The sequence below is a fragment of the Mirounga leonina genome, unplaced genomic scaffold (genome assembly GCF_011800145.1).
Source record: "Mirounga leonina isolate KUSES-001 unplaced genomic scaffold, KU_Mleo_1.0 Mir_224, whole genome shotgun sequence".
Classification (NCBI taxonomy): domain Eukaryota; kingdom Metazoa; phylum Chordata; class Mammalia; order Carnivora; family Phocidae; genus Mirounga; species Mirounga leonina.
Window position 1 is genome coordinate 14,235,196 of NW_023270615.1, and position 23,072 is coordinate 14,258,267.

At 43.9% G+C, this 23,072-nt stretch overlaps 1 protein-coding gene and 1 non-coding gene across 3 annotated transcripts in view; one reads left to right on the forward strand and one right to left on the reverse strand.

The window, feature by feature from the left end:
- GLIS3 (GLIS family zinc finger 3) overlaps positions 1-23,072 on the reverse strand; it is a 443,172-nt gene that overhangs the window by 238,304 nt on the left and 181,796 nt on the right. The window lies entirely within an intron of this gene.
- On the forward strand, positions 20,986-21,092 carry LOC118026418. Its single transcript, XR_004683568.1, has one exon. It is a non-coding gene; the product is annotated as a U6 spliceosomal RNA (small nuclear RNA).

A 23,072-nucleotide genomic window follows, 5' to 3' on the forward strand; every position in this document is an offset into this window, starting at 1 on the left:
GGCTTCCCTTTCTAGTTCCTGTGGGCTTCTCCAGCTTCTAGCGCACTGCAGCCACGTGTGGGAGGCCCAATGGTACAGATTTTCCAAGGAGTTTCTCCAGGACTCCAGCGTGCATCACGCTATTGCCCAGCCCGGCCCTCTGGCACCACGATGGGGGACTTCCTGTTCAACAGCTGGGACCAGCTGGTTTTCCAGCAGGGGCTTCATGTGGAGCAGCTCTGGCCGGCCAGCACCCTAGTGAGCTCGTCCACCACAGGCAGCAGCTAACCCAGCCTTCCCCATGAGGTCTAATTCTCAACCTCTGTGGGGCAAGAGAGGATCCCTCTTCCGAATTCTTAGTTCCTTACTCGCCCAGTCCCTTGGCCCTAGATGAGAGGACCACTCCCTGCATTTGCCATTCACCTGTTCCTCAGAATCCTCTTTTACCCTTTTTAGTACTTAACACTTTTGACCGGTTAATAATACTTTACGTTAAATTGTCTCTATTCAAATTCCTGGTGAGGTTTGTCTCCTGGCGAACCCTGCCTGCACTGAACAGTGAGGGAAAGAGCACAGAACACAGGAAAAGATGGTTTTTTAAAAAATGCTTTTAAGAAGATGTTGTCAAAAGAAGGAAGTAGCCGTGAAGGATGAGAGTCAAAGCATGCCTATGAAATAGTTTTACTTCAAGAGCCAGGAGAATATTTTTGAGAATTTCCAATGTGTCTTTTCAACAAGATTCAAGTAGGCACTTTATGTATGAAACTGTAGAGCAAAGGCTCATGAAGAGAGAGCTGCTAAGAACAGTACAGGGATGGAGGGGCGCCTGGGTGGCTCAGTCGTTAAGCGTCTGCCTTCGGCTCAGGTCATGATCTCAGAGTCCTGGGATCGAGCCCCACATTGGTGTCCCCACTCAGTGGAGAGTCTTCTCCCTCTTCCTCTCCCTCTGCCCCTCCCCCTGCTCTTGCTCGCTCTCTCTCAAATAAATAAATAAATAAATAAATAAATAAATAAATAAATAAATAAATAAAATCTTTAAAAAAGAGAGCCTAGTACAGAGATGGAAAACAGACTTGCCAAACTTAAAGTCACAATTAAGACAGAGAATAGCAGATTGGATTCCAGGAGAGAAAACAAACTAATAATGTTTCGTTTCGAGGAAAAAGAACCCCAACAACATAAGCATCAAAGCAAGAAAAAAAAACAGTACTAGCAAAGACAGACTGATCCCAGACTTCTCCTCCACAATACTAAAACTGGAAATAAAGTAAAGCAACAACCACTGAGCTTTGAAAGAAAAAGATTATGATATAATCATTCAAGATCCCATAAAGTCATCACTCCTGAGTAAAGATAACAGGAAAAAACCTCAGAGTGTTTGAAGTCAGAAAGCATTATGTTACATATTCTTCCTGAAAACAGTTCTCAAAATACCACCAGCTGGTAAATAAAGGATTCAAAATGAAAAGCTCAAAAATGGATAAGCCTTGGCATGAAAGGGCTGGTCATTAGCATGAGCACTGAAACTAAATGTTCCATAATTAAAATTAAATGTCATTTATAAGATTATACAAATGTAAAGCCAGTTCTCAAAATTGTTTTTGAATTAAAAATGCAAAATGTAACAAAAATACTAATTTCCAAATTATCATAACGATTGAATTCTAAATTTCCAGTTGCAGGGAAGTTGTTCAAAAGATGCTATATTTCTTACCTTATACAAGTGGAGAAAATCAACAGAGTATTTTATTCATGGTTTTGGTGACTAGAGAAAAATCTGTACACTATTTAATTATAAATGAATCTTAACCTAAAAACAGGATTTATAACTTCCAAATCACAAAAGAAAAAACAGAGAAGAAATATGTGTGTGTGTATATACATATAAAAAATAAAGAAGACTAATGTGATACCCAAAAAATGTTAAGTGTTTGAGTGGTGAATTTACAATTTTTCCTCCTTTGTATTTTTCTGTACTTTCCAATTTGTTTACAATGACCAAGTCTAATCCACATAATCAGAAACAAAATAATAAATACTGGAGAAAATCCTGGGCCTCAGAGAGCAAGGATTTCAAGAGACAGTCCCATCTGTCATGAATTGCAGTGAGGCAGGCTACATGCTTTACAGCTGCTGCCATGAGATCCAGAAGGAAACAGAACAGTCACATGGAGGAGTCTTGAAAGAGAGTGCTGTCGAGGGAGTGTTTTCTTTCTTGCCTACAGGTTTTTGGGGGTTTTGCTGTGTGTGTGTGTGTGTGTGTGTGTGTGTGTGTGAGAGAGAGAGAGAGAGAGAGAGAGAGAGAAATATGTCCTTTCCACTTCTCTCCTCCATGCAGATTTGACCAATAAATCAGGTCTGACCATTGATTAAAGAATATCAGAATAAGGGATTTTAGAAATCATCTATAATCCGACCCCCTCTGTCTCACTCATAGAGAACGAAGGCCCAGAAAAATAAATGACTTGTTCAGGTCCGGCCAATGAGTTAGTTCCAATAAATGTATGGGATTAGCAGAAATACTATAAAACTCATAGTTTTATGAAGCCTTGAGGGCCTCAGATAAGGCTCAATAAAAATGCCTTGTTGAATATGTAGGAATTGCTGAGCAGAGTAGATCTCTAAGATACTGGCCAGCTCTAAAACTTTATGGTTGAGGAATTAATTGGCTACCCCGTCTTCCAGATTTTGAGACTTGCAGGTTGCTCCTTTGGGCCCCCTTTCAGCCTCCGGACCTAAAACCATTGGGAGAGGCTCCCCGGCTGGTAGCTAAGCTTTTGGATCAGCTCCTCAGCCATTCTAAACCCCAGGCTCATAAACTTTCCAGTTGCTATCCCCAGGGAAGGGCAGGATTAGAGATAAGATATCTGCACATAAAAATCATTAATAGATTGAAATGCGCATGGATCTGCAAGCACACTGAAGGCCATGTCCCTGAGCGCGTTAACAGTCCATGGTGGTGTTCACAGATACTTACTGTCTGAAAAACCCAGTTTCTTGCTCACCTGTCAAATACTAAGCTATTTTTTCCCCAGAACATCAAAAGGTTTTTGGGTTTCTTTGTTTTTTTTAACTGAATGCCTACTTGAGATTGAGGCAGAAAGTATCTTGCAATGAAAGCGTCTGTGGAGGGGTGCTTTTTGGTCTACGGTGCATACTTACAGGGAAATTAAGCCATTAAATTTACTCAAGAGCCTTTTACAGCTGTTTTGCTATTTTGCCAAAGCTCTTTTATGAAAGATTTGGGAATGGTTCTAAAATACCACAGTGGATTTTAAAAGACAAGCCAACCCCAAGGACACTATGCCTTTTCCAGTGAGCAGTGGAACTCTGAACGTTTCCATCTGGGGGGGGAAGCCCGTGGGTGACAGAAAGAGAAGCTCTGGACATGCTCCAGCCATGTGTGACAACATCCCTGTCGCAACCAGGCAGGGACAGGCAGCCATTTCGGCCACTGTCCTGCTGGTCCAGGCTGCATTTGTCTGTAATCAAGATACTCAAGTGATTCTGTGTGACTCAAAATGTTACATATACACACACACCAATACACACCACAGTACTGTGTATGTACATACAGTTTACCTACTGGACCTTGATTCTGTCCTTACTATCTCTGCTGAGTTGAGATTTCATAGCTGAGACAGCTGTAGAGAAAAGTGCTTCAGATTCTTCAGTTAGCTAACCCCCTCATTATACGAAGATTCTATACAGATCTGTGCTGAATTCCTCTCTCTTGAGTATAACGATTTAATGGATAATGACTCAGGATAAGTTCAGATCTGCTCCAGGGAAGAATAATGAACAAACTGAAAAATAAGGACTATTTCTTGGGCAATTCTGTTTGTTAAATAAGATCTCTCAGATACCAAGGACTGTGTTCTCCAGACACAAGGCTGTCTCTCTAAACCGTCTGGGACGAAAAAAGACCCTAAAGGAGAGGTGGTGGTAACTGTGTGTGTGTGTGTGTGTGTGTGTGTCCACACGTGCTCACCCACTCAGGTGAGTCTGGGTGGAGTTTTTACTCTGAAGCAAATATTCAAATTCTTGTACCCCAAAGCAAGTAATCATCACTCAAATGTTTAAACAATGAAGTAATCAACTAATTAATCTGGTGCCAGTGAGTCTCCAACAATTTACTAGGAAGCTTTTCACAGCTCCTTTATGGGCCAGCCAGAGAAGCCCTGCTAGATAGGGAAGAGCCTCACAACATGGCGGCAAGGTTCACCCCCGCCCTTTATGGATCTATACTTTAGCACTCAGAGATATGCACATGTACACTCACAGGGCACAGCAATCTTTGTCATTATTTTTTCTTTTCACGACTGGGATCTTTTTTCTTCCCTTAAAACTGGCCTGTGATGCTTTGACCAATATTATGCAAAGAAACCTGTAAGGCCTTTCAATTTCAAAGCATGCTAATACACCAAAAGCTCCCACTCAGGAATTAGCCATCATCACGAAGCATTCCTTGAATTTCAATCAGGAGACGATGCATCACACGGAGGCAAGGGCTTCAAACGCCTATGGGTACATTTCAAAGGTACAATGTGATGGGAAATATTCATGGCAGACATCTATGTAACCACAGGGCCAATGTGAATAAGGAAAGTCCTAAGTACATCTTTATTCAAAATCCTGCAGTTTTTCTTTCTTCAAGGTAGAGAAGAACCCCTTAAACAGGCCAGACATGGTCAGAGGGAAACAGTAGTATCAGTTAACTGTCCTCAAACCAAACCATACTAGCTTTGCCAACAACACCAGTGCTGGGGTTGGATTAGAATAAGGGTTTGAAATGAGCTATTCCTCATTTATCCATGACCCTGAAGTCTCCACTAAAGTTTGCTTCCTATCTTGGACCTTACCCCGTGACTTTTGGAATACATGGATATCTACAAAGTGTTAAGGAACAGAGGACGATGCAAAAAGCCTGAGACAGATGCCAATATGGTTACCTTTTAGAATCCCTTACTACATATCTGCTCCCGGGACAGCTAGAGCCGATAAAATTCACTCTTTCCTTTGTCATACTCCTTGGAACCCAGAATTTCTAATTTGGCATTTTTATTCCTTGGCAAAATTACTAAGGTGGCTTTATAATTTCTAAAGTTCTCTCTTAAACATATCTTTTTTAAAAGTCATCCTGGGAGTTTCATAAAAGCCACACGAACTCATCCATCTCAGACAGAGGTAATACAAGATCAAGAAACAGAGCTGAAGAGGAAAAGCAATGGGTAACATTTACCTGCCTTGGTAACATCCCTTTAGCCAGGGAATGAAGTCAACAGCCCTTGCAACATAAAGGATGGAGCTCAATATATACCCACCTGCTAGGTCATCTTATTGTCTCAGATGCTAGAGAAGGCCAGGCAGGGCTGTGCAGGGATGCCTTCTCTAAACATGGAAATAGTCCCCTCATCCTTTACTTCCTGTTCTGAGCCTCTCTCAGTGCTTCTTTACTCCACCGACTGCTTTCAAGCTACTCATCTTCTCTATTAGAGTTCACCTTGAGCATAATACTCAGCCTTGACTATTTTCTGAACCTGGGCTCACACACAACTCAGATCCCTCAAAGATGGACCCTCTGTGCTATTCACAACCACTGCAAGGTTTGGGCTATTTTGAAAAGAGACAAGCTATGAAGCCTTCAGTTGGTAAGTGTACAAGGACTGACATACAATGTTCCCATGTGGAGAGTGGGTACAGTTTCATGGTGGGTCCATTCTGACACGACAGTTGAGTCAGTGTCTTCAATCCACCAATAACATTTGGGCAATAATGGGTTAACTTTCAGGGAGCAGAGTTTTCTATAAAACTTAAATAGCTATTACTGAGCTATCAAGATTTAGTTCCTATGTATGAAATACATTCACTGTAAATAATACATGACATTTTTTTCTCTACAATTTACTGAGAAGTCTAGCCAAGCATGAACTTTTTTTAATGACCTCCTGCTTATTGCAGAGATTTCTACACATTACAGAGAACTGGCTTCCTAGACAGGACTGTGCCCTCTTGTTGTTATATTATTGTGCTGTTGTTATGACTGTTTAGTTTCTTTCTTCTATAAAAGTGAATTCAAGAGGAGAACCTTGTGATGTACATGAGCAGCCTAACGAAGCCACACTCAACATCTCATAATTCACATGGAGCCGCCAAATAGAACTGAAAGCCCAAATTAGTAGTAAAATAACTCTTAAATAAAAGCATATGCTTTAGCCATAGAGCATGATGTGTGTAGTCATGGTCCTTTTTCGCTTGGGTTTATTGCTTTGTTTTTTCTAATATTGGCCCCTTAAGTAAGTACCTCTCTCTCTCTCTTAAATGGCTGCCAATCTCAAATTGGAAACCAGCTTTATAGCCTTGCAATCACCACATTTGTGTGCACACCTGTCCCTCTAATACCCACCACCTGACTTCTATAGCACAGCGGGGACAGAGACACATGTGTCTGCAACGATTTACAAGAATGATCGCTACAGCTGGGCTTGCGTGAGAGCAGCGATGGGTAACATTCAGCTGAATACGGGACGCCTAAAGCGGTGGTCCTCAAGCCTCAGCATACTCCCAAATCACCTGCGGATTTGTTACACCTTCCGACTGTCAGGTCTCACCTCAGAAGATTCGGACGCAGAAGATCTTGGAGGGGGCCCAGAATTTTGAGTAAGCACCCCGGTCGGTCATTCATGAGTGTTCGTGAGCGACCATACCTTGCGGCTCACTGCTAAGAGGAACCTGCATCTGCACTCCCCAGCTTAAAGAGCTGATAGACAGACTCCCATGGTATGACCACCAGGGCAAACTGGCTGGCAAATACAATATACAGCCACAAAGGGGAAACTCGGGATGGTCCCTACTGGGTAACACACTAACACACACTTCCCCAACCACGACCAAGACAGACCAGCTACAGGGTGACATAACATGGTAGTTGGTTGAGAGCCGGACTGCCTGTTGCTCCAGCAAGGACTTAACTCCTCTCTACTTCAGCTTCTCATTCTCTGAAGTGGGAATAATAACAAGCATCGGCCTTGAAGAATTAATGAGGAGTTTCAATAAATAACATGAAAAGTACATAGAGCAGCACCTGACATACAGGAGGTGCTTAGTGGTTGGTGTGTGTGTGTGTGTGTGTGTGTCTGATGAGGTTAAGGACAGAAACCCCTGCTCAGAGCAGTTACTGACAAAGTAACTCATACAATCCCATTATACAAACTGAGAGCCAAGGTACAGGTTTCCAGTTTTATTTACCTAAATTTCCCCCTGCTCGCTGGCATTTCTGTGTTTTCACTTCTCTTCCAGCTGGCTGGTTCCTCCTTCCTCCTCAACCCCCAGGGGTTAGAGTCTTCTTGCTAATTTACCCGTCAAGCTATGCCCAGGCTGGGGATGGTCAATGTTGTGAACCAGGAAGTCTCCAGAGGAGCATTTCAAGGTGGGTCCCCAAACCCTGCTGAGATTTCAGGTTGAAATAGTGTATTACCAAAGCTGAGTTTGGTATCCTCATCATCTGGGCTTTGTCTCAGAAATTCTAGGAATTTGGTTGTCTCTTCTGAACACTTATTTTCTTACCCTTTTGTGGCTCATAGACCTCTGAACACACTCATGTACTCCTCCTCACAGTGCTTTCTAGAAGGCTGATGTTGCCAAACCCCACAATCCTGAGAAACTCAGCCACATCCCTGTTCTCCATCTCTTTTCAGTTGTCAGTCTCTAAACTCCCTCCCTCCTTTGTCAGATTTGAAGGTTCTACCCAACTGGACTATATTCTCTCGTGGCTCTGTATCTTATAAAGTGATTCCTTCTTACAACATAGATTTGTTTTGTTTTCCCTATTCCATTAATTTGGAAATGCCATCACCATGAAGAGCCATGTTTGGGGCTCTATCCCTGCAGCAAGACCTCTTCTTAGACGGCATTTCTTTAAGTCGTCAACATAGGACCCAGTTATATTTCAGGCACCTGGTCTCAGCCTCCTATGTCACCTACAAAGCAACCATGACCTCAGTAAATGGGATTTTGCCTCCACTGGACATCAGGCATTTTCAGCAAACCACAGAATCTACAGCTAAAGCCAATCTAAGAGGATCATCTGCTGCAATATTCTGGATTTTCCAGAGACAGAAACGTAAGTTCTTGTTTAAGAGACTTGCTCAAAGTCTCCTATAGTCAGGGGGGCAGCTTACAGTCACCTGGTTGCCCCAGCAATCTTCCCACCAATGCAATTTCCCAGTGAAGATATAAAAGACATATTTATGAAAAAATGTAAGTGACACACCATGAGGATGACAGATGATACATCAGATCCGTTCCCATGATGATCCATTCTCAGCACTAATTAATTTTTGCCTTAGTACAAAAGGAAATATACTTCAATTGTAAAATATGTTTAAAATAAAAATAAACAAAGAAAAAAATTTAAACTGTCCACTGTATCTCCACCTAAAAATAACCAATCATACATTGGACAGTTGGCATATATCATCCCAATGTTGTTTTTCTAACATGGACGTATGTAGTATGTACAACAGTGAAATGATGCAGGGGCGCCTGGGCGGCTCAGTCGTTAAGTGTCTGCCTTCGGCTCAGGTCAGGATCCCAGGGTCCTGGGATCGAGCCCCGCATCGGGCTCCCTGCTCAGCGGGAAGCCTGCTTCTCCCTCTCCCGCTCCCCCTGCTTGTGTTCCCTCTCTCGCTGTGTCTCTCTCTGTCAAATAAATAAATAAAATCTTTAAAAAAAAAACTGAAACGATGCCGTGTGCACCATTTTATGACCTGCCTCTTTTACCTAAAACAGAACACGGCTTTCTTTTCATACTGTTAAACTTTCTTCTTCATCATCATCTATACTACCTGCCAAGTACTCCATAGTACAACCAATCTCCTCTTCTTGAACATTTCTGGTCTCTCCAAAATTTTTAAAAATTATCAGCAACTTTGAAATTAATACCCTTCTAGCTAAATTTCTATGCAGACCATGAAAAATTCATAAGGATAAATTTCTAGAGTTGGAACTGCTAAGACAAAAAGTATGCGCGGGGCGCCTGGGTGGCTCAGTCGTTGAGCGTCTGCCTTCGGCTCAGGTCGTGATCCCAGGGTCCTGCGGTCGAGGCTCGGCGGGAAGCCTGCTTCTCCCTCTCCCATTCCCCCTGCTTGTGTTCCTGCTCTCGCTATCTCTCTCTGTCAAATAAATAAATAAAAATCTTTAAAAAAAAAAAAAAGTATGCGCACTGTTGAGGCTTTCGGTAGGTGCCGACAAATTGAGAACTATATTTAAAAGAGACACTGACAAACTGGAAGGTGTCCAGAGGATGACAACCAAAATGTCTATTCAACATGTCCTCGAGGCAGGCTGAAGGGACTGGGTGTGCCTGGCAAACTTAGGCAGGAAGATAAATTCCCTCCAAAGGGAAAGGACTTTTGTTTTCCTGTCTGCTTCTGTGTTTCTCATTTAAAGCTGATTCAACAATGTCAGGGGACACCAAGGGGGAAACGGAATCCCTGTGTTGGATGCGGAGCGGCTGCATCTCAGCTTTGTGATGCTGGGGCTGGGGCTGGGCAGCCACACTCTTCCTGTGCCAGGGGTCAAGGGGGCTCCCTGTTGGCCTCTGCCCGCAGGGAGCACGAGAGGAAAGCCACAAGAGGGAGCAAGGCTGGCTCCTTCCACGTTCTTCTGTTCCTTTCAGCATCACCCCAGGGATGGTCCCCCATCTTGGCAGCAGCAAGGATTCTGCTTTGTTGTTTTCCGTCGCTCTGAGACCCGGCCTCATTGGCACAGCTCTCTCCTCAGAGACCTGCTTCCTAGCTCCCTGGGACCCTTTTCTGAGCTCCTAAGTTTTCGTAATTCTGACCTCTTCTCCTCGTTCCCATCTCAAGGGGTGACTGCTGCTTCCTCCCCGTCTTTACCTTCCCGTTGTTCTAATACCTACTTAGCAATCTCTATACTGGAGTCTCTCCGTTAAAATGACTGGCGGGATTCTGGTGTCTTTAGTGGACCCTGGCTGATACGGTTCCCTATCACTGGAGCTGGTAAACTGAGAAGGAGTAACCTCATGTCCAGGATATTATAAATGAAATTCCTAACTAAGAGAAAGTTAAGCCAGGTCAGGAGTCTTAAAAGCATTTTTGTCAGTGTAATCCTTTTCACAAATATAATCTTATGCCCAACTCAATGTGTAATATTTAAAAGCAGAGGTGCTTTGGCTGAAATGGGAGTATGGAGCATCCTGCCCCTTACTTGCATGCCCCCACTCCACCAGCAGCTTCTACAAAGCCCTGTTCCTTCCTGCCCTGCCCCATCCTTCTGTGGAACTCTTGGGTTCTTCGGTAGAGCCCAGTCTGGCAACCACTAATCCACACAACCTGAGTCCCTTTCCAAATCTCATGATTCTGTAACTATGCAATTCTTGCATGATCCAGGGCTCTCAGGACATCTACGTGGCCCCAATAACAGTTCAAGCGAAACAGAAGATCTCGGCCACCGAGTGCCTGATAAACACCTGGCTGTCCCATCTAAGGCCCCCTCTTTTGGCCACAACCAAGAGATCCTTTCCAGCCAGGCTGGGGTAATATGGTGCAGAAACCATTATTACTGAGTCACTGCCATGCCTGCTGTTAAGAATAGGTCACCGTTTTTCATTATGAGCCTCCTTCTTCCACAGGTTTCTAACATGATTTTAAAAATCTGCTCTAGCTTAGGGGCACCTGGGTGGCTCAGTTGGTTAAGCAACTGCCTTCGGCTCAGGTCATGATCCTGGAGTCCCGGGATCGAGTCCCGCATCGGGCTCCCTGCTCAGCAGGGAGCCTGCTTCTCCCTCTGACCCTCCCCCCTCTCATGTGCTCTCTCTCTCTCTCATTCTGTCTCAAATAAATAAATAAAATCTTTAAAAAAAAATAAAATAAAATAAAAATAAAAATCTGCTCTAGCTTAAAGTTTGGCAGGAAGGTTCTTGGCTCTAGGTTGTACTTTCTTTCAGTGAAGCTACTAAAAGTGTGTTTAGCTACTTTAGAGCTCAGAGAGAGCACTGAAAGTCCCGAATAAGAGAAATCTGAAGTTTGAAATGCCCCATATCCCCCTCAAAATCTATTAAGCTTCCATTTCTTTAAAAAAAAAAAAATCCAGGCTATTTGCTGAAAATGTAGCCTTTTGTTTCCAATTGTTAAACTGAACCAGGTCTTTGTGATACTCAAACTGTTCAAACATAAAAGATTTTGATGCAAACAAGATATTTCATATTAAAGGTGGTTTTCCTGCATCCACCTTCTACTATAGTTTGGTTTTAGCTTATGTCTTTACCTCCTTTGATCCCCCCCAAAACAGGGTCACATGGCTTTTGAAACAAATTCCAAACTGTAAATTCTGCATAGGTGATATTTATAATCTGCAAATACTTTTTCCTTATATCTTCTCTACTACTGTCAACAGAGGTGTTGAGTGTTAAGTATCAGAATTATTCCCTCTTCACAGAAGAAAAGATCAAAGCTCAAAGAGCTTGACTTGCTTAAAATCCTGGTCAAAGCCAGACTAGGAAGTAGATCGCTTCGATGCCTGCCCTGGGCTTGCTTGGAAAGGGATGCTGCTTTCCTAAATGCCCGCAGCACGAGCAAACCATAGTGAAGACAGAGAAAAGAGGAAGCGACCCAATCCAGGAATGTCTGAAAACTGGGGCAACCTGTTGCACTGATGGGGTTTCCCTCTCCAGGGAAGTTCCTCCAGCCAGCGGAGGCCCAGGCAGTTCCAGAGTCTTCCTTCTGCTCCCCTCCTCTGGGGATACACAGTTCAGGTCACGACCAGGAAAATACCTTTATCCCCATGCGTGTCCTCGGTGCTGGGAAGGGCCTGGGCTCTGGAGAAATCCAGAGAAAGGTGGACCGAAATCCTAGCTTTACCACTCACAACCAGGGGCAGCCTCCAGTTCTACCTCTGACAGACAGATAAAAACAAGAAACAAGAAACAAACAACACAAACAAACAAACAAACAAACAAAAACCAAAGGTTTCTGTGATCAGTAAAAACACCCAACACACTGGGATGCCTGGCTGGCTCAGTCGGTTAAGTGTCCAACTCTTTGGCTCAGGTCATGATACCAGGGTCATGAGATTGAGCCTCATGTTGGGTTCTGTGCTGAGTGTGGAGCCTGCTTAAGATTCTCTCTCTTCCTCTCCTTCTGCCCCTCTCCCCCAGCTCATTTGCTCTCTCTCTCTAAATTAATTAATTAAATAAAAACACCCAACACACAAGAGAAATTCAATAAATTGTAGCTGCTGATAAGCAAACATAAACACTGCCTCCCCCCAAAAAACTTAAAAAAGGAAAGAGAAGGGAAAAAAAAAAAAGGGTAGGTATTCAACAGATAGCTATTGATAAAAGAGGGGACACTATGAATACATTCCTCCCTAAAAGATGAAAAATATGCACAGTCATTTAAGACTACAAACAAGGATCTGTGTGGAAAACACCACTGGAAAAGTGTGCAAGAATCTGCGGGCTTATAAGACCCCGTGACTCTGGGTATGCTGGGCCACTGTGCAAACTGGCTTTATGGTTCAGCCAGTGACTGTGGGCTGTGATTCCCGAACCATCCGAGCCTTTCTTCTGATTCCAAGATGCGTCACCTGTTAGTTTACATGTTTATTTTTCCAATATCCTTGCATTCTTGAGCATTTCCTGAACATATACCACATGTCAGGCATCATGCTAGGCACTGGGGATACAGAAGAAAGTAAACCAGGGCTCAGTCCATGGTAAGCTATTAGGCATTCACCTCAAATACACAATCTAAGGGGCCTCCAAATTGGTAATCAAAATAAATAACATTTTGATGCAGTACCTTCATTAATCAACATCAATCTAAAAAAAGTCCAAGACCAGCAAAATCTCAAAACTTTAAATAAAGACAAGATCATGAACAGGGCTGTGTTGAGCCATACTAGAGCCGAAGTAAAAGGGAAAACCAGTAACACTGACCTGGTCCTATTTTAAATTTTTATATTTTATCCATCATGAATTTTTGGGGGGTATTAAGATTAATCACTTCAAATATTACACTAAAATATTATTTATCTGGATTAATGGGCTTTTGGCATCCCCTCAGATTTCTGACTCTAATCTTGGTCCTAAATGGGACACCTCTTATAGTTAGCTGAAACCTGAAATCCCCCAGAGTCACCACGGAAAGCAATCTAAAGGCATTAAAGATCTATCATGGATATTGAATATCCAGGCTGAGAAAGATCAAGTGAGGAGCTGGTCAAGAGTGACGCCCAAAACCAGGCCTTCCGTTGGATCTTCTTTGTGCTACACCACGCAACCTTCACGCCTCTTTCACCCCTTAACAGTGTGAGGTGGTTCTGTTTGCCATTCATAGCCCCTGGACACACACAGTCCCACAGACCAACCAGGTTTCTGCAGGCAGGGTTTCCACTCTGCGGCTCACTGTCCCAGCCTTGCCTGGCTGGCTCTTGGTCGTGGTGGCCGAGTCTGCTCCAAGACTGAGTGACCGCCACGCTTCCCTGAGCTGTGCCTGGGTTACACAATGGGCTTCATACTCGATGTGGTCCACACACTCAAATCCCAACATAGCACTGAGGATTGCCATGCTGTGTGGGAACACGACTGCCAGACACAATAGCACAGACATGACCCACTTGATTTCTTCTCAAAATACTCTAAAGCATCCAGTTCCTCTCTCCCAGGCTTCCCCAGGCTTTGCCCATTCTGTCCTTACCACAGTCAACTCTTTCTACTCTGCAGCATGTTACCGCTGTAAGTAAGTAAGTGAGTCCATGATGGCAGAGGCCATCAGCCGTTAACTAAATCAGACTACACTCCCCAGCCTCCCTTGCACCTACACTGGACCATGTGCCTCCTTTTTTAGCCAATGAGGTGTGAACAGTAGGGACTTGTCCATTTTCAGACTTCCATGTATAATCCTCTTTTTCTTTGTTCCCCATCTGGCTAAACGGAGAGAGAACACTGTAGACTTCCAGAATAATCGAGCCGAGGTGGATAGAGCATGGGTCCCTGGATGAATGTATGGAGAGCCCCCAACCTGATAGAAATAAACTTTGACTGCAAATTAAAAATAAGCTCAATGACATTTGGAGGTCTGTTATAGCAACTAACCTATCCTGATTAATATCTTCCCCAACTAGACTATAAACTCCTCACTGGCTGGCTCTGTATCTGATACGTCTCTGTATTCTCAACAGTGAGAGCACACAGTAGGTGTGCAAATACAATCCTGTAGTAATTAGGCACCTCTATTTCCCTCTTGAAGCTATTATTAAAAAGTACGTCCACCACCATTACCAGTAGAATGACTAATCATGAATTGCTCTCCATATCTCTTTATACTAAAAATGAAGGCAAAATATTCCTAGAAACCCATGTTAATTATGATCGCTAAATAGAATGATTCATGCTTCTTAAATGCCACTTCAGAATCAGCTAATAATCTAAATATAAACAAACATACAAAGGCAGAGGATGGAGTCAGAATGGGAGCCCCAGACACATCCTTGAGTTTACCCCTGGAAAGATTTCTAATGCACTATAGTGTCTTAGGATATATTTCTGCTCTGTGCATATCACAGTTGACATCTTGTCAAAACCAAGGGAAATAATTGCATCCCCAAGTAAGAGTATCATGCAGGCAGCAATTTCAATGTGGCACTGCTTATCAGCACCGATTTACTAACATCTTACTACATAGAACCGTACGTGGTAGGAAAAAAACTTACATATCCTTACCAAGGTTTAGGCATAAAAACAAAGTCTGTTATGCTTCCAATTCAAAAGAAGAAAGAACAAAGGAAAAGGGAATAACATAAGAAGCTGTGTTTCTTCCTCTTCGAAATAAACTTTTAAAGAAATCTAAGGCCTAGTCTGCTCACCTCCATTTGAGATCGGGTGGACAAGACATAAGCCAGTATGCTCAGGTCTTGAGGGAGAAGAAAAACAACCTATCTTATGAGGTTATTAAGCTAACACCTCAGCAAGCCGCAGGCATGCTACTCATTTATTACACAAAACCGAAATCTTCTGACAGTCCATAATTATGTGCTGAGAACTCTAATGAGTAACTCTGCATCAGAAGGATTCACAAAACTTTGATCAGTGTCCCGAGAGACAGCGGGTCAAGATGAACCTTGAAATCTGATTAACATCACCTATTCCCATCCAGCATTCTAAAAACACTCTTTTTAAGCTCTCCATTCTTCACCTGGATATTTTGAAAACATAACTTTGTCTAACATCCTAGAGCAATTATAAAAAATAGTATCAAAAGTCACTTTCGGAACACACTTAAGATAGAGTTTATATAATTTCCCATGTGCAATTCTCCATACCTTTTTGATCCTAGGGCCATGATCATAAAAACGTTACACTGTAGGGCTCGATGCTATATTATATTAGATGGGTAACTGGCTATCATTTTGTATCTTGTCTTCTGCCAAGCAACCAAGATTTTAGGAGACCTGGGCTTGAAGTCGTGATGTGTTTATTTTTATTTTTATTTTTTTTTAAGTAGGCTTCCATGCTGAGCACAGAGCTCCGTGTGGAGCTCAGCACAGGGCCCGAACCCACGACCCCGAGATCAAGACCTGAGCTGAGATCAAGAGTCAGATGTCCAAACTGACTGAGCCACCCAGGCGCCCGTGAAGTGGTGATGTGTTTAAAATGGGCCATCTATACACCTTTTTCTCTTTTCCCTTTGGTTTTAAGACATATGAAGTAGGGAACAGAAATCTGATTTAACTGAAGCTAAATCATCTGGAGAAGGAATAGAACACAAGCTGATGGTTTCATCAACAATTTGGTTCAAATGAGGGGTGTGTGTGTGTGTGTGTGTGTGCGTGCACACGTGTGTGAAAAATGAAAACATAACTGCCCTCTGGTCCCTCTTAGTAGGTTAGAGAAGGAACGCCAAAAACATAATGGAACAAACCAAACACCACATGCCACCACCCCGAATGACTGCATGCAAGGCGGCCGTCACTCATCTACCCCACTCCTTCCCACTGAGCCCCGCAGTCTGTAATCCTTACTGCAGCCCTCTCGGCACCGGCCACCTGACCCGTGGAATTGAGACACTAGAGTGAAATCCAGTTTCCAGCTCTGAGTCTGTCTGATTACTAATGAATGTTTGAAACCGATAGGACATCAGACTTGCTCAACTCCCCCATTTACAGGTAAAGAAAATGAGCAAGGGAGATGTTAATTGACTTTTCAAAGGCCAAACAGCCAAGCCACAGGGATTTTTTAATTGAAATCTTCAGATTTTTATTTATTTTTTATTTTTTTTTAAGATTTTATTTATTTATTTGAGAAAGAGAGAATCAGAGAGCACATGAGAGGGGGGAGGGTCAGAGGGAGAAGGAGGCTCCCCGCTGAGCAGGGAGCCCGATGCGGGACTCGATCCCGGGACTCCAGGATCATGACCCGAGCCGAAGGCAGTCGCTTAACCAACTGAGCCACCCAGGCGCCCTATTTTTATTTTTTTATTTATTTTTTTTAAATATTTTGTTTATTTGAGAGAGAGAATGAGATAGAGAGAGAGCATGAGAGGGGGGAGGGTCAGAGGGAGAAGCAGGCTCCCCGCTGAGCAGGGAGGCCAATGCGGGACTCGATCCAGGGACTCCAGGATCATGACCTGAGCCGAAGGCAGTCGCTTAACCAACTGAGCCACCCAGGCGCCCGAAATCTTCAGATTTTTAAAATAACTCTTTCTTGGTATGATTTATGCCATTGAAGACATGTACACCAAGGTTCAGGAGTAAAGAGATTTAAGCAAACTATTTCAGTGTGTTCTATAAACCGAGCCAAACAAACAAACAAAAATCCACTGCAGAAAGTGTAAGGAGAGCTGTAAAATCACTCTCAACCTTGAAATTTATGCAAGATCATCAGCCAAGCTTCCTATAGACCCTGTCTCCTGTATCATTTGCCTACATCAACAATGTCTGGTATCACTTGCTAATTCAGGCCAGAATAAAAGACGATACATGTAGAAATTACCTCTAGAGAAAGAAACTTGCCTCTGCTGGACCATTCTGGGCTCACACCATTTGCCCCACAGTCACATCTGATTGCCTGCCTCTCTTCAGGGGGTCAAGGTGGAGCCACTTGGGGCTCGGTGGCTATTCAAAGTCTGAGGTCAGGTTTTTCAGAACAAAACGAAACTTTTCCAGTCCCAGTTTAATAATGATTATTCTGTGTTTTTGGCTTAGTAGCATTAAAAACCCAGCAAGGAGTCCTCTGGGAGAGAGAAAAGGACTATGAAGCCCTCCAAACCTCTGATCTATCTTCCTTCTTTCTCTCTCTCTCTCTCTCTGACACACGCCCGCATGTGCGCGCACACATACACACACGTGCACACACACTTTCTCCCCCTCTATTCCAAGAGGAGCCCCTCCCTCCTCATACTGAGAGAAGCCCCTGGAATACCCTCCATCCTGGGGTTCTCTAAGCGTGAAGAACCCTTGGGAGCAATGCATGTGCAAGAAGAGTTTGGGAAGAGTGTCAAACTGCTCGTGCTATAAAGCCAAAAGCCTCCGGCAGGTTCTCCGTGGTGGAGGAGAGACAGCCACGGGGAAGGACTTCACACAAGGAGACGAGGAGGAGCAGCTGGGGAGGAGGTGGAAGTGGGTGACAAAGACATGGAGCCAGAAACAGAGCTGTGAGGAAGAAGGGGGAAAAAAGGCTGAGCAGCCGAAAGCTGGTAGTTAAAATAACTCGTGGTAACAGAGTGTTCTTTGTTACCACACACTGCTCTTTGTTATCACACATTACAGAAAGTTATAAACAACAGAAGCATGCCGTACACTAAAAGCTGCTTTTCAAGCTCCGGGCTCTGGTGACCTAACAAAGTCCCTGGCTTCCCCCTTGTGTGGACGGATGCTCTTTCCAGAACACCACGTCAGGACTGCGGCCATTAATCTCTCCATCTCCACCGACACGCAGGAACCCTCTATACCATGTGGCACCGCGCTCCTTGCTGAGGTGCCTTTTGCGTTCACATTGATGTGGGTCAGAAAGAGGCCGACAGGGCTGGCCCCATCTGCGAGGAAAAGTGACCGTCGAGTTCTACAGGCAGAGGGATGCAAAACTTTTCTGAGGGGATGAAAAAAGCCCAGAGAAAATGATCTCACTTGGGTTTATGCATAAAATTAGACACTCCACGGCAACAAGCAAACAGCTTGCCTGTGAAAGCAGTGGACAGACACAGCCCAGGTCCGGCGCTAGGAACGGACGCCCCGTGGCGGCTCTGAAGAACCTCCTCCCGCCCGCTGCCCTGATCACCATCTCTCCTGACGGCCATCCTTCCGTCCCACACGTGGCCTCTCGTCTCCCAAGCGCGGGGGCGCCGAGGGGCCTTCTGGTGGGAGGAGAGACGGTACGCCCAGCCCTACTTCTCCCCTGCCGCCACATGCCAGCCAGCGGAGCTGGGCAGGTCACCTCTGCCCGCTCCGAGGCCTTCCCCTCGGACCTCTCCTCCTCACCACGCCCGTCATCTCTGCCCTCAGAGGCCAACACGGACGTTCTCCCTGCCCGAGCTCTCTCTCAGCCTCCCCTCCAGCTGACTTCTCGCTCGCAGTGGGCAGACACTAAGGAGCCCTTCCTCCTCACTCGGTCCCCCCCAGGCTGTGCGACTCTAGACGGCCTAATCAATCACTTTTCCTCTACCACACAGGGCTTTTTATGTGCCCGCTATTTAAGAGGTGATGGTTTCTCAGGGTTGCCTTTTCTTCCTAGTTCTTCCTCCGCATCCTGAGAATGCTCGGTTTCTCCCTAGACCGCTGGCAAAGACCATACACAAAGGCTAACTCATCTACGAGTGCCCCTTAGCAGGAGGCCAGATCCTGAGCTGGGAGCATGCCTGATCCGTTCCTGTTATCCTCAAAGCCCGTCATTTGTCCTTCTGGGAGATCTCAGATCTGTTTTCTCTTCATCCCCACTGCCGCCTTCTCGTTTCATCCTGGCCAGGGTATAGCCAGAGTTATAACCTAACTGATCCCCACACTTCTACCTCCTCCCCTGTCCGTTCCAGCCTTCAGAGGACCACCAAAATGATCCTTCTGAAAGACAGTTATGCCTCATATCCTTACCATGACCGTACTCCTTCAGCCACTTCCCTTTGCCCTTGCATGGATGATGTCCAAATCTTGCAGGACGAGAAATTCGGTGCCCCTAATAATTTGGCCACAACCTCCAGACATATCTACCACTGCACATAGCCTACACCCTAGCCCTACTAATAGACTCAACATATATTTTCAGTCTTCTCTTTCTCTGAGTATGTGGTTCTATTGGCCAAGGATTTACTTGCCTCTCCCTCAGCCCAGGGAAACCCGCATCCCCGAGTGCTAGCTAGAGGATCATGATCTCCGTGAAGCAACCTGGCACCACTGTAGGGTGGTGAGTCCTGTATTCCCTCCCTGAGTTATCAGAACACTTACCCCTTATCTCTATCATATCACTGAACATGTTATAGCCCAAGTCCTATCTTTATGTGTACCAGACTGTGAATGTTTCAGAGACCAGAGTCCTAGTCTTGGTATTCCCAGTACTTAACACAGCACCTGGCACATTTGTGGAATGTTTACTACACTGTGTTGAAGGCAATGAAATTTCAAAAGAACCGATCAGCAACACATCTTTCACAATTAATCACACATGGGGAATTGTGAAAAGTGGGTGTCTCTAGAGAGAGAAAGTGATGGAATGTGTCAGGAGACAGACTTACTTTCCACTGCATATCCTTTTAATGAGTTTTAGGGGCTTTACCACCTATGTGCACTATTTTTTAACACAGTCTGAGGAGGTGCCTGGCACTGTGCATAGTGGGGATTTTAGGCATTGTGGAAACAACTTTACTAACCAAAGATATTCATGAACTTGGGGAACTTGGGAGTAACTTCTGTGTAGATTACCCTATCTTCCCGTCAACTCCCACAGAGCTGGGCTGTTCTTAGTTGCCGCATTCTGTACAGCCTGCTAACAGGATGATTTATGGACACGTCCTTCCTGCTGGGTCACGAGCCCTGAGGAGGCAGGGACTCTCCACTCCTCACCTTCACAGCCCCTACAAGTGTCCAGCGTGGTGCTCTGCACACACTTGGCTGGCAGTTTGTAACTGTTTAATTTAATTGGACTGACCACGAAAATATGGCAAAGTTTCAAATTTTAAAAAAAAGCAGGGGCGCCTGGGTGGCTCAGTCGTTAAGCGTCTGCCTTCGGCTCAGGTCATGATCCCAGGGTCCTGGGATCGAGTCCCACATCGGGCTCCCTGCTCTGCAGGAAGCCTGCTTCTCCCTCTCCCACTCCCCCTGCTTGTGTTCCCTCCCTCGCTGTGTCTCTCTCTGTCAAATAAATAAAATCTTTAAAATAAATAAATAAATAAAAATTAAAAATTAAAAAAAATTAAAAAAAAGCAATAATTGTACTAGTTTGCTGCTAATAATCCATGTTAAGTGGAGGAAAGGAAGAGAAAACCTAAAATATTGCTAAGAGTAACAGTGAAAATATTAGTTTTTTATGGTCAGATTGAGTACAGAGCTAGAATAGCTGTAAAAACATAACGTACTTTGATATTTTGCCTTCCTTATTTAGGTTGTAGATTCACATATATTATTCCTTCTCCACTTATCCTGGCAAAACGAGCATTGTCCTTTCATGTGAGAGCCCTGAATATATATGCACAGCCACCACTCTATGGAACCACTATCAGTAGAAGATGAGAGGAAGTTTTGAGATGAAAAGAGGAAAAGGAAAAATGGATTCTGAGATGATATCCTTATAAACAAAATAGGACAACAATCAGCAATTTCCAGGTAGATCTAAAACCTCACTCCCCTGGTGAAAACACTCCAACCAAATCCTTTCACGCCTGGGAAGCAGTGTGCGAGCCCCCCGCCGTGAAGAAGAACAGACCACGCAGGATGTGGACTCTGTCCTCACAAAGTGGAACAGACAGCTACCCTGACAATCACATTAAAAATTAGAAAACAATGCTCGCTTCAGGAGCACACACACTAAAACTGGAACAATACAGAGAAGATTAGCATGGCCCTCACACAAGGATGACACATAAAAGTTAGAAAACAATAGGAAATTTAAGGGGGGAAAAAAAAAAAACTACAACAAGGATTCATACTTATGAGATGAACATTCACTGAGCACCGAAGACAGAAATATGCAGTATCCATGTGTTTATGTCACGTGACCAGTACGGGTCCTAAGGGGCCCCAATCCCGTCACATAGTCCAAGCCTCACCATTTCCTCCAGGACGTCCTCCCCTTTCCTCCTCCCTACACACACCCCCCACACACACACACACAAAATTGCTCTCTCTGGCCGCTGAACAATCCAGAGAGATTTACCCAGCCCTGCTGGTCCCATTTCACCACTGTCCATTTTGTATTATGGTTAGTTACCATGGAGTCAGCCCAATGAACTTTAGATCACTTGCATAAAGTGAAGCTCATTCACCCACTAGTAAACTCTACTAGTTCATGCCCCATGGAACACAGCTCACTGGCTAGATAAGGTCTGGTCACAGCATGGTAGATCTGGATTTGTCTTCTCTCCCCACATGCCCTACGAGAATTCTACTTCTCAAAGGGAGTAAGAATAATGAATATGGGAAAGAGAAGATAGTTAAAGATAAGTTAGGGGCATATAGTTAAATCCTTCTTCTCGGGTCACTTGCAAAATTAATTGACCTGCTTCCTTTTGGAAACAAGTATTAGATTTTATTTTCCTTTGTAGTCCCATTGCTTAGCCCGATTATTCATATAAAACATATGCTTAATAAATAGTTGGTGATTCAGTTAGTTAATAAAGGGGAGAGAATGGTAAGAAAAATAAATGTTCTCAATTAGTACTCACTGAAATGAGAAATAAGTAAGGTCAATAGAAGTACAATTCTCCCTTACTTTGCCCATCCTAAGTGTGTCCTAAGTGATTCAATAAGGTGTCTGTCCCTTACCCCAAATTTGAAAGGATATTAAAAGTTCACAGGACACGGGCGCCTGGGTGGCTCAGTTGGTTAAGCGACTGCCTTCGGCTCAGATCATGATCCTGGAGTCCCGGGATCGAGTACCGCATTGGGCTCCCTGCTCAGCAGGGAGTCTGCTTCTCCCTCTGACCCTCCCCCCTTTCATGCTGTCTCTCATTCTCTCTCTCTCAAATAAATAAATAAAATCTTTTAAAAAAAAGCTGTAAAAGTTCACAGGACACACAGCAAAGGAAATAATCAACAAAACAAAAAGACAACCTACTGAATGTGAGAACATATTTGCGAATGACAATATCCAATAAGGGGTTAATATAAAAAATATATAAAGAACTTATATAACTCAATTACACCACCAGCCCCCCAAATAATCCAATTAAAAATAGGCAGAAGACATGAACAGACATTTCTCCAAAGGAGACATCCAGATGGCCAACAGACACACAAAAAGATGTTCAATATCATCAATTATCAAGGAAATGCAAATCAAAGCTGCAATGAGATACCACCTCACACCTGTCAGAATGGCTAAAATCAACAACACAAGAAACAACAAGGGTTGGTGGGGATGTGGAGAAATATGAACTCTCGTGCACTGTTGGTGGGAATACAAACTGGAAAACAGTACGGAGGTTTGCTAAAAATAGAATTACCAAATTCCATTACTGGGTATTTACCCAAAGAATACAAAAACATTAATTCAAAAAGATACATGCACCCCTATGTGATTGCAGCATTATTTACAAGAGCCAAATTATGGAAGCAGCCCAAGTGTCCGTTGAGAGATGAATGGATAAAGAAGATATATACACACACACACACACACACACACACACACACAACGGAATATTACTCAACCATCAAGAAGAATGAAATCCTGCTATTTGCAATGACACTGACGAAGCTACAGTGTATTATGCTAAAGCAAATAAGTCAGTGAAAGACGAATACCATATGATTTCACTCTTTGTGGAATTTAAGAAACAAACGAACAAAGAAAAATAGAGACAAATAAAAAGCAGACTTAAATACAGAGAACCACCTGGTAGTTACCGGGGGGGAAGGGGGGGGGGGGGGGC